Source organism: Mytilus californianus, unplaced genomic scaffold (assembly GCF_021869535.1).
Source record: "Mytilus californianus isolate M0D057914Y unplaced genomic scaffold, xbMytCali1.0.p SCAF_4, whole genome shotgun sequence".
Lineage (NCBI taxonomy): Eukaryota > Metazoa > Mollusca > Bivalvia > Mytilida > Mytilidae > Mytilus > Mytilus californianus.
Window position 1 is genome coordinate 52,340,015 of NW_026262690.1, and position 12,634 is coordinate 52,352,648.

At 33.5% G+C, this 12,634-nt stretch overlaps 1 protein-coding gene across 3 annotated transcripts in view; it reads right to left on the reverse strand.

The window, feature by feature from the left end:
- The window catches only part of LOC127738221 (cohesin subunit SA-1-like), a 49,515-nt gene extending 37,094 nt beyond the window's left edge, over positions 1-12,421 (reverse strand). The window contains exon 1 of one of the 3 annotated variants that reach the window (XM_052249398.1): positions 12,342-12,421. The gene's annotated coding sequence lies outside the window, so the exon portion shown is untranslated. Of the gene's footprint in view, positions 1-12,274; positions 12,300-12,341 lie in introns of those variants that run through there. The other 2 variants (XM_052249397.1, XM_052249399.1) reach the window with 2 other exon arrangements.
- Positions 12,422-12,634: the final 213 nt, after the last annotated feature.

Sequence of the window (12,634 nt, forward strand, 5' to 3'; positions counted from 1 at the left end):
TTAAACAGACTTATTCGGAAGGGATATAGTTACGATACTGTTGTCAGATCATTAAGGATTGCATATTTTGGTATTAATATTGATTCACTCATAGGGTCTTTGCATCGAAAATAAACACATTTATTCTAAAACCAGTTGTTGGCATGATACGGGTTATGTTCTTCTCATATATTTTATGATGGTATGATACTAAACCCCTAATGGGAGGGATTGTACCTGATTTTCATATGATGAAGACATAATCTTTCAATCAGTTTAATTGAGGTCTGGAGCTGGCATGTCAGTAACTGCTAGTAGTCCTTTGTTAATTTATGTATCATTGTCATTTTGCTTAGTTTCTTTATTTACCTATTCTGACATCTGACTCTGACTTCTTTTAAACTCAGTTTTACTGTGCGTATTGCTATGTGTTTCTTTATTCTACATTGGCTAGAGGTATAGGGGAGGGTTGAGATCTCACAAAACATTTTTAACCCGCCACATTTTTGCGCCTGTCACAAGTCAGGAGCCTCTGTCCTTTGTTAGTCTTGTATGTTTTTTTAATTTTAGTTCCTTTATATGTTTTGGAGTTTAGTGTGACGTCCATTTTCACTGAACTAGTACACAATTTTATTTAGGGGCCAGCTGAGGACCACCTCCGGGTGCGGGATTTTCTTGCTGCGTTGAAGACCCATTGGTGGCCTTCGGCTGTTATCTGCTCTTTGGTCGGGTTGTTGTCTCTTTGACATATTCCCCATTTCCATTCTCAATTTTATGTCTAGTCACAGGACTTAGGTTCTAGTTTTCATCAATGCCAAAGTCTCATCATACACTGCACACCAGACACAGTCTAGTAGGCCGGGCAGTCTACACTCATTTGGTTTGTATCCTGGTCTTATATGTTGATTGTTATGATTAATGCCTTACTACAATCAGCTTTGTTTTTAATATATTAAAATGCTTATTTATTTTGACACAAGTTCAGTTAATTTTTCACTTTACGACAGAAATAACAAGCATGTGTCCAAAGTACATGGATGCCCCACTCGCACTATCATTTTCTATGTTCAGTGGACCGTGAAATTGGGGTCAAAACTCTAATTTAGCATTAAAATTAAAAAGATCATACCGTAGGGAACATGTGTACTAAGTTTCAAGTGGATTGGACTTCAACTTCATCAAAAACTACCTTGATCACAAAATTTAACCTGAAGCGGGACAGACGGACGGAAGAATGAACAGACGCACAGATCAAAAAACATAATGCCCCTATGTGAGGCATAAAAATTACTTGCAGTTGGTGCTCATATTAGGGGGGTTTGGGTAACCGTAAACAGACATATATTTTTTTTGTCCAAAGGGTGCTCAATGGGGCATATTTTGAGTATCTATAAGTTTATACATCTATGGTTATATTAAGCAAAATATTTGATAAATATTCATGTGGACCTTATGATTAAAAAGGCTGTCTTTGCACCTAAAAATATTCTTTGATTACAAAAAACCCTGTGCATCTGGAAAAGTTTTGAGGCATAGCATGACCTAGATTAAAAAATTGAAATGCATTTTATGTTTGAAATAACTAAAAACTGGATTCCGCTGTACACTTTTTTTCATCACTTAATTAATATTTAATTTTCTAAAACATAAAATGCATTTGAATTCTATTTATGTAGATCATGTTAGGTATCGGGTCTGTTTGCCCTAATTACACGTTCGCCCTGGGTCTGTTTTGAAAAAACTAAATATTAATGGTATTTAGGTTTTTATGGAATACCTTTGCCAATATTTATTAGATAAATATTAAAGAAAATACATATATTTTAAAATTCATGGATATATCAAAAAATTGATTGCTCAGCTCCACTGATGTCAAATGTGTTTTCAGTGACAAATTTGTTATATATGGAAGTGGATAGTGTTTCCTGCAGGTTGTTTTGACGTGCAATGGCGCCCTGCCATATTTTCTTGACGCCCTGCCCTTTTTAGGAAAAAAATTTGGCGCCATGCCCATTTTCCGTCATATTTTAGAACGCCCCGCCGTAATTTTAATATCCGTTCTGCAAGTCATCTTTTAGCAAGTCCATTTCGAATTATTTCCCTTGGAAGAAAATCAAAATTTTAATGGCTGACATTTTATTGAATTTCGTTATTATGTTTGCAGAGTTTTGAAACAAGAGTACAAAAACGATTCAAGTTTGAATCTAATAGGGACAACATCGATTTATACCTCAACGAACGTAAAATATAGACAATTTAAAAGGGAACTAGGCGATCGTTTGAGTTATAATTTTACGATGCACAGGATGAAAATTACCACTGTTTACGTAAACAATCCGATGTTTGTTTATATTTTCTATTTATACTATTCGGTCAGTCAAGACGTCGGAATTTGAATGTGAATTAACGACGGCCTTCATACTGTTGTTATCTTAATAAAATTGAAGTTGAGAATATAGTTTTGAGTAGTAGTAGTACGAAAAATCCAACGACGTTTCAATAAAAAAATTAAAAAAACACACATCATTGTCACATACAAAAAAGATGAAAAGCAGAAGAAATTATATGTATAGTAAATCTTGCTATACAAATCTTTGAATATCCTAAAACTATTTGTACAGTTATGAGCCAAGGTAGCTTTGATTGGATTAAACATGCAAGATCCAAAAGGTATTTAGCACTTCTTTTGTGCATCTAAAAAACAATGCATTGCAAATTCTCTTGGTCATGCATAGTCCACTTTCACAACACATCCTTACACAACCAGACTCAGTGGTCCAGTATTAAACTTGATAACTGGAGTAATTGATTGAAATGAGGCAGTTGCACAAATTTTTTATGGGATCTCCTGTAGTTGGTGATCGCAATACTGGTATACTAGTATTGTGCACAATACTAGTATAAAAATTTTGTACCAGTATTGTATTCCAGTATTGTGTTTTTTTAAAATAAACAATACATATAGGTAATTAATCTTTTATTAAAGGTGTCACATATATATGCATAATGATACTAACATATGACATGACAATTTTATATGGAATGATTGTATGTTTAACTGATGATGCCATTGATGGTACACTGTAATTGTAATCAAAGAAAGTTTTAAATCTTCTGATGTTTTTTTCTTAAGGGAACCGTACTGTCTCAGCATTTTAACAAACTCTTTACTTTCTTCTATGTTACTGTAGGAGTGCTTGTCTAGTATTAGTATTTGAGTATTTGTACCAGTAGATATATCTGCTACAAATTGTATTGCCCATGCGGTTCTGAATCAACTGCTTTAACTACCCTTAACATTCATGTAGACAAACTAGTTAATTTGATTATAATCAGGTTCCCCTATTAAGCAACTTTTTATGTCTAATGGATATTGATATCTTTTATCATGTTTATTGTGAAAGATTAATAAGAAAATAAAGACAAATTAATGCATATGATCTTACTATACATGTATTAAAATATAATTAACAATTGTTTGAATAAGATGAGTTAATTACAATAATCTTTTGTTTATTTGTACAAGTATAGTAATTATTTTTAACTGGTTGTTAATTGATTTCACAATTATCCTCTATAATCTTTTTGAGTTCATTTAATCTCCCTTTGATCTTCAATATCTAATTTTGCTTAAAATTCATTTTTCATTATACACCTTAAAGTATAGTGAACAATACAACTACAATACTGGTATATCAGTAATGTACCAGTATTGCTGTTTTTTTTTTAAAAGTTACAATACTGGTACAAAATTTTTATACCAGTATTGTCGACAATACTGGTATACCAGTATTGCGATCACCAACTACAGGAGATCCTTTTTATGAACATGATCAAGGTTCTATTAGTTGAGTCTAGAAGTAATAATTTTATTACTAAAAGGAATTAAATTAACAACATAGTAGTAATATACATATCTTCATTTCTTACCAATAAGTATAACATTATAAAACAATGATAAAATTGAGAATGGAAATGGGGAATGTGTCAAAGAGACAACAACCCGACCACAGAACAGACAACAGCAGAAGGCCACCAACAGGTCTTCAATGCAGCGAGAAATTCCTGCACCCGGAGGCGTCCTTCAGCTGGCCCCTAAACAAATATATATACTAGTTCAGTGATAATGAACGCCATACTAAACTCCAAATTGTACACAAGAAACTGAAATTAAAAATAATACAAGACTAACAAAGGCTAGAGGCTCCTGACTTGGGACAGGCGCAAAAATGCGGCGGGGTTAAACATGTTTATGAGATCTCAACCCTCCCCCTATACCTCTAGCCAATGTAGAAAAGTAAACGCATAACAATACGCACATTAAAATTCAGTTCAAGAGAAGTCCGAGTCTGATGTCAGAAGATGTAACCAAAGAAAATAAACAAAATGACAATAATACATAAATAACAACAGACTACTAGCAGTTAACTGACATGCCAGCTCCAGACTTCAATTAAACTGATTGAAAGATTATGTCTTCATCATATGAATATCAGGCACAATCCTTCCCGTTAGGGGTTTAGTATCATACCATCATAACATATATGAGAAGAACATAACCCGTGTCATGCCAACAACTGGTTTTTAAATAAATGTGTTTAGTGCCGATGCAAAGACCCTATAAGTGAATCAATATTAACGCCAAAATATGCAATCTTTAATGACCTGACAACAGTATCGTAACTATATCCCTTCTTAATAAGTCTATTTAAAGGTTTTGTTAGTTTCAGAGGTGAATACTGACATTTTTGTGCTTTATAAAGAATATTTCCATAAAAAACCTGAACGTATAAGAAGTCTGCATGTTGAGCTATATTTACGAATGATGTCCTTATACCGATGATAAAATTTAGTAAATGTTTTGACTAGTTTGTGATATCGAAAACCCTGGTGTAATAATTTTTCAGTAATACATAAATTTCTCTGGTTAAAATCTAAAACATTGTTACATACACGAGCGAATCGTACAAGTTGAGATATATAAACACCGTAAGATGGTGACAAGGGAACGTCACCATCTAAAAATGGATAATTAACGATAGGAAATGAAAAATCATCTCTTTTATCAGCAGACTACACGAAATACGTCGGACCGTCGGACAAATCTGGTGAATAATGGATCGGTCTGGTAAAATTTTGTTGAATTCCGGTCCGAATGTCCGGTGTTGTTTTTTTCGTGGATTTTTTTAAAAACCCTACATTTTTCCCAATATTGGGAGCAAAATTCCCAAACGATCTCAAAATTCATTCTCATCTTTATTATTCATGACAGCGATGTTTATTTTGTTCAACCACTAGCTTTATGCCGAAAATTGCATACACGTAATGTGTAAATCCGAATAAAAACATATCTGACTGACAAAAACAACAATGGCATCCATCAACCGGAAATATAAACAATACCGGATCAGATTCCGGGAACGGATAAGGTCAATTTCCAGGTTTGCCGATCAAATACAATAGAAACATAAAAAAAAAATCCAAGCAGGTTCACAAAATACAGCTATGAAATATAAACACTAGAATTGAAAACCAAAAGATATATGAAAATGAAAGAAGATACAGGAAATATTTTATACAAAAACTCAAAATTATTTTTAGTTCACAAATAATTTTCATGTCAAAATCCAATAAAATGTGACATTAATTTTCTTTATCAGTGAAATGCATTCAAGCAATTGTGCACAACTTTCATCAAAATATACACTCTTGTCACATGATTTTGTTTTTGTGCATTTTGGAGAGGAGTAGGGCACAACAAGTCATAAGATTGTTGTATTTTGTCGGATAATATACAATTGAATTAGATGTAAAAAAAATTGGTCTGGTAAAATTTCATTCGGTCTGGTAAAGCTAGGTTGTTTACCAGACCGAATGTCCTGTAAAAATAAAATTCATTCGTGTAGTCTGTTATCATATATTTTAGTATTAAGCTTTCCGTTAATGATATAGATATCAAGATCGAGGAAAGGGCAGTGGTCATTGTTAGTATTAGCTTTATTTAAAGTAAGTTCAACAGGATAAATTTCTTTAGTATACATACTGAAGTCGTCATTATTGAGAGCCAAAATATCATCCAAATATCTAAAAGTATTATTAAATTTGTGTATCAGATGTTGTTTCGATGGGTCTTTACTGATTTTTGTCATAAATTGTAACTCATAGCAATACAAAAAAAGGTCCGCAATAAGTGGTGCACAGTTAGTCCCCATTGGAATTCCGATAACCTGACGATATACGGAATCTCCAAAGCGAACAAAAATGTTATCTAGTAAAAATTCAAGGGCATATATAGTATCAAAGCATGTCCAATTGACATAGTTTTTTTGTTTATTGCTACTAAAAAATGACCTAAAAGAGTTTGAACATACACAACAGGCCACGTGGATTTTGCTTTTTCCACGTGCCCACCACGGGCGTCCACGCGTTTGCCCACGCCCGATGCCCACCGTGGGCGTGTCGCCCACTCCGTCGCGTGGACGGCCGTGGACATTGGCAGCGTGGACCGGAAGTCCACGCGTTCTCGTGGACGTCCGTGGGCACAATATCGGACGCGAATCCGATGCAAATTTACGACTTTTTATTAACAACATTCATTTCCTGTTTAAGATTTCTATAGCTTAAACTGCCGTTATTTTTATTTTTCAGGTACAGAGGGTCAACACAAGAGGTGGGAATCAAACCACCGATTTTTTTGATTTTTTTACTTTATATTTTTTCTAATAAAATTTACGTTCATTGTCTTTCGTTGTGTTCCATTTTGTTGATTGTTTGATTACTTTTTAACATGATTGAATACTAACAAATTATTGTTGATCTAACAAGCATTGTTTAGTATATTAATAATAACCCAATTCACGACAATGTTTTCTGTTCCATGCTCAAGGGAATCGTTGAACTCTTTTATTTAGGTCAATTTTATGTTTCAAAGCTTTGTAATACAAAGTTACCTGATTTATTGATTTGTGTATACGTGGCATGCGCAGTACATAATAGTTCACCTGCGTCAATTGAATGAAATTAGTATTTCACGCTTGGACAGAGTCACTATCATAAAAAGCGTGTGCAACTAAAATGATATTATTAGCAAGCCATTTAAAAAGAACTTCTGATGTTGGTGATGATGATAATAATTAAAAGCTAATTATTTCGAAAAAGCATTTTCATTTAAATTGCTCACCTTTTTTATGTCTGCATTTGATTATTTCAGTTTTTTATTGTTGGTTGTTTTTGGGGGAGAAATGGGAGGTTTTTTTTTTCTACTAGAATGTTTGCCTTTGTTCCGACTTCCGTTAATTATGACCAGTCTTCAGTTTAGTTAATTGCAGATTAAACAAATAACAGAGAAAATAACGTAAAATCAAACGACTTGCATGTTAATGCATAAGATGCGTATGTCATACTGTAAATAATTTCAATTTCATGTTTTGATAAGCTAACCTCTTTAAAGCTTTCAGTCTTGATACAATGTACTTATCTACTGACTATACCACAGGTGCAAAATTAAATAATCTGAATGCCTTACATGCATCTACATTAATGCATGCATTATATCCGGAAGTTGTAGAACGAGATGGTCAATTTTGGTAAACTTATTAAATTCATATGAAACATCAAATTAAAAAAAAATGATGCATATGATTTTTTTTATAACGAAATGGCTAGTTTCAGTTTGGGTGAGGTTTTGGAAATTGTGTCAGATGTTCGGACTCCTGTGCATTTTTCCTACGATACAGGGTAAAATATTTTGCCCCTTAAAACCATTTTTTTCTTTTCATAAAAGACTTCAATGGCTCATAAAAGGTCAGTTACCAGAATTAAAGCAGATTTTTTATTTATTTTCTTTCGATTTGAGACCCAAATAATAGCAATGCTAATAAGGTAAAAACACAGAGTCAGCCTTTTCTCGCATTTTTTTTAAACTCAAATATCTCGGAAAGGAGCTCCGTAAAATATCCACATTTTTAACTTATTTTGTTCCTCAAGTTATAATCTTTTGACTTCAGTTATTAATTTAAAATTCCTTATTTTTTTAATTTCAAGTAAGTGCATCCTTAAAATATTCAACAGTTCTTTGGACTTGCAAAGTTAAGTTCCATTTAAAAAATATGCACACAAATAATAAATATTAATTTGATTTTAATGTAGGACCATACATTTACAGCGAATTAAAATACTAAATTATTCTCAATTGATGTTGTCAATAATTTAGAATTTCGTTTTGTTTAAAATATGATGCGAACAATAGATTTAATGAGGTTCTACAAAAAAAAATAATTCGTCAATCTTACAAGGGTTTTTTTTTTTTTTATTATTTCACACACAAAAACTCCGAAAGCTTTGTAGTTACTGTTTAATGAAAGGTAAAATTTTAACAAATAACCAACGCTACTTTAATTGTTTATTGTAAGGTGACTAGAGTCATAAAAAAATGGAACATTTAAATTCAGTATTTGAACTTTTAAATTCAAGGTAAACAAAGTAATAAAACAGATAGCAATCATAATTTTATTAGTAGGGATTAGTTACGACTGATTAAGTAGGTAATTGGCTTCAGTAGAAATGTATTAGTTGAGACAGGTACTTAAAACACGACCGTTTGAAATAGCATTCATAGCGCAGATTGTCAGTCGCTGAACACGTTGCTCATCTTTTATCTCTCATCTTTTTTTTCTGTTATCCATCATTCTCTATCTTTATATTTAGCACCTCTTTATTCTCTATTGTATTCTCTATTCTATTCCTTGTTTTTTTTTATTTAGCTTCCTTAATCTCTATTCTGTAAACCCCCATCCACAACCTCATTTGTGGCATGTAATGTACACAAACGTTTCATATTTCGTCATAAAGTTTTTGATGTTGAATTATTCTCGTGTTTCTACGTGTAAATAAAACTCAAAGATTTGTCTGGATAATTTAAGTTTGCCTATGAAACGTCAAGCATTGTCACAAATGTAAAAATAAGTAGATGGGGTAAGATTGTCAATGAGACAACTATCAACCAAAGTTCACATGCAGTGGATTTAAGCAAAGATAGAAAGCTGTACGGCCTTCAGCAATGAGAAAAACCCATACCGTTTAGTCGGCTGCCACGACATGAAAAATATGAAACAATTCAATTGAGAAATTCAACATCCTACCTTATAACAAAACAATGTACAAAAGACCTGAACCAACAACATGAACTGCAGGCTCTTAATTTGGGGCAGACACATAAAGAATGCGTAATGGGCTTGGGGGGGGGGGGGGGTTAAACATGTCTGTGAACGATGAACTTTCCCCATACCTAGGAAAGTGGCGTTACAGCACAACATAAGAACAAACTATAAAAAAAATGCAAAACAAAAACACAAACCGGACGTGATTCATTAATCCCTCATTTCTAACAACAAAACGACACGTGCAGATTTGAATGAACTCGTTTTTATTTACAGCTAGTTAGTATCAACTAATAAAAAGTCGTGTATCTTAGTATATTTAAGCACCTCTCTATTCTCTAATTTTCCACATTATTCTCTATTCTTCTACCCCTCCCCCCTTACATTCTCATATGTGGCATGTAAAGAACACAGTCAGTTTCTTGTTTGTGATGAATTCTTTTGATAATCTTAAGAAAGTCATTTTTTTAAATACTTTCTCGAGAATTAATCAGGATATATACATGTATTTGTAGGTCAAGGATAACCTCACGAAAATCATGTGTAAGAACTGCCCCATAACGCAGATGGTAAATGTTCTCTGTTCAAACTATACTTATTTATATGTCATAAACTGTACATCGTACAAGTTACAACCACAGTACGTATCTGCAAAGGAAAATGAAATATTGCATATTAGATCAATTTATTGTCAAAATGAAAATACACCCCGTCCCGGAGTGGAAACAGGGTCATACACGGAAGAATAGTTTTATGGTGATTGTCACGATTCCACTGAATATTTAGCTTGGACACAGGGCAGGGCGTAGAATCCCCACCTTTTAGGGATACAGTTATTTTAAACTAACCAAAATTAAAAAAAAATCATTGTAACAGGATGCTGTAACGATGGTCGAAAGTCTCTCACATTAACAGCATATAATTCCCATCTCATAAAAATTGTCCCGGCCCTTTAATGCTAGAAATGCCTTTAATTGTGTTTCTGCAACACCCTTCTAAAAAAAATAGCCAGGGGTTCTCCAGACCCCGACTTACCCGCCGGGTCTGGGGGGCATGCGCCCGTTATAAGTAAGCTGAAATAGAAGATATTATAAAGGTTAATAGAATAAGTGAAACTTAAAATTGCTGAAAATGGAACTTATCAATCAGAAATTACTTTCATCCCCATCTCCTACGGGGAAAACAAAATCATCCAATGGTGTTCTTATAATTGTTACTGAACATCCCTTATTGTCAATTTCACGAGTTTTAAGATGTGACTATTTTTTTCAATTTTTTTTTCAATTAACCCATATGATCATATATTTCTACAGTAACACACAACCCCCCTCCCCCTCCTAATCACCAAATACTTTTTTTTTGCTTTTCACTTTAATTCAGATCCCTCATACCACTCGCATTACTTGTCTAGCACTACAGGTGAATAACCGGATACTTGACAATAGCCCGTTACACTTCGTTTACGTTTGAATTGTAGTCGATCTTCGTGTATTACCTGAACTACACAAATCGACACACAGTAGTTATTTTTAACAACACCATGGGGATCTAGAAACTGCTTAACATACGCTACAAACAACCTCATAAAGGGTATGGAATTTGAGGATCTAGGTTCAACTGGTTCATTATGATTGGTCAAAAGATTTATTTATAAATAATCATTTAAGCTGCATCTCCGAACAGCTTCCATATCTAAATCAGGTCAATTTTAAAGGTGAAAATTAATTGTCTTACTGTGATTATTAATTAAAAAAATAAATCTTCTGAATATATGTTTATGTCTTTCAATAAAATATCCTAGGATTAATTATAAATTCTACGATTGTATATCTGACACAAGTTAACGCTACGATTGTAACATTATGCATACACCAATAAGTATCGATGGAGGAAGATCATGTCATCATAAACATAACTTAATTTATATTTAAATTAGGATTCTTCATTATAATAACAGATAGTTGAAATACCCATGCCAAAACACAGCTCGTTTTTTAATATTTATTTGTCAAATTTAGTCCCTTGTAAAGAGTTGTCTCGATCATTGCCAATCATACCACATCTTCTTTTTTATATTTAAAGCTTCTTACTGACTCATATAAAACATATAATAGACATGGATCGATTCACTTCCGCCCACTCGTATACCCGTGGACACGCGTGGGCAAATGTCCACGGCAACGCGTGGACAACGTGGGCACGTGGACACGCGTGGACAGAGAGTGCCCACTCAATGCCCACGCCCGTGGTGGGCACGTGGAAATAGCAAAATCCACGTGAGCTGTAGTGTATATATTCACATTCTGACTTTTTAAATGCCCATTTAATTAGGTGTGTGAATTTTTTCTTAATGAGAATGTGAGGCAATGTGGTATATAGGGTAGAAAAATCAAAACTTTGAACAGATTCAAAATCACCAATATATGCATGCAATTTATCAAGTACTTCCAACGAGTTCTTGACACTCCAAAAGTAATTAATTCCACTATTTTCGAAGGCCTTATTTGAACAATTTATTATCAGGTTTTTGATTGTACCAAGTGTACTGGTAAGAAGAATAGACAATTTAGTAGTGGAACAATGGCTTGAAGACAAAATGAATCTATATTTGTAAGGTGTTTTGTGTAGCTTCGGAAGCCAATACATAGTTGGGACTTTCATTGTATTTGGTTCTGCTTGTAAAGCGGTAGCTAAAAGTTTATGTTTGTTACAGATGTCGTTTTCTGAAAATGGAGTCAGGTATATTTAATTTAATCCTTATCTATTACAGTGCCTCTATATCTATGCTAAGAGTGCCCTAAAAGTGTCGTCCTACAGACTGTTTAAGTCATTACCTAAACTGAAATAAAAAATAAATAGACCCGGTCTACTTTGATTACCTAACATTTTTGGAGTTGTCTCCCTTACACCAATAAAAAACGGTATGCTTTCGAGACAATTTGGGTCATATCCTAAAAATAATGCTTCATTTAGACAGTATTTTACGTTGACTACAGGTGTGACATTATATGTTACAGAACAGATAAGGAATGTTTAAAAACACAGTGATTAATGACACGAACAAAGAAAAATATCATTATCACATCTAAAACACTCTCAGCTAAGCACATATCTATCCTATACAATGTGCATTTTACCAAAGGTTGAAGATTTAATTTCCTTTGAAAAAAATACCACGACAATGCTTTGTGAAGCTGATATTACCATCAATCTTCCATCAGTTTCATCTGCAGGTTGGCGGGTTTCCTTCGGTATAAACAATGATCACGTGATCAGAAAAAGATTACTTCCCTTGAAAAATACATCCGAGTTATTCCCCTTTGACTACTATCCCAGGGAAACATTGGGCGTGTTTTTTTGTTCTTCGGTAGTGAGCCAGAAGAGGTCCATTTCTGTTTTTTTAAATAGGGAAGATCTTCTGGCTCTCTTCCACCTCTTCTTTTTTGATAGGTAGTTTAGACGGCAGAGTCACATAACAAACATGGCGTCGTTTAGTC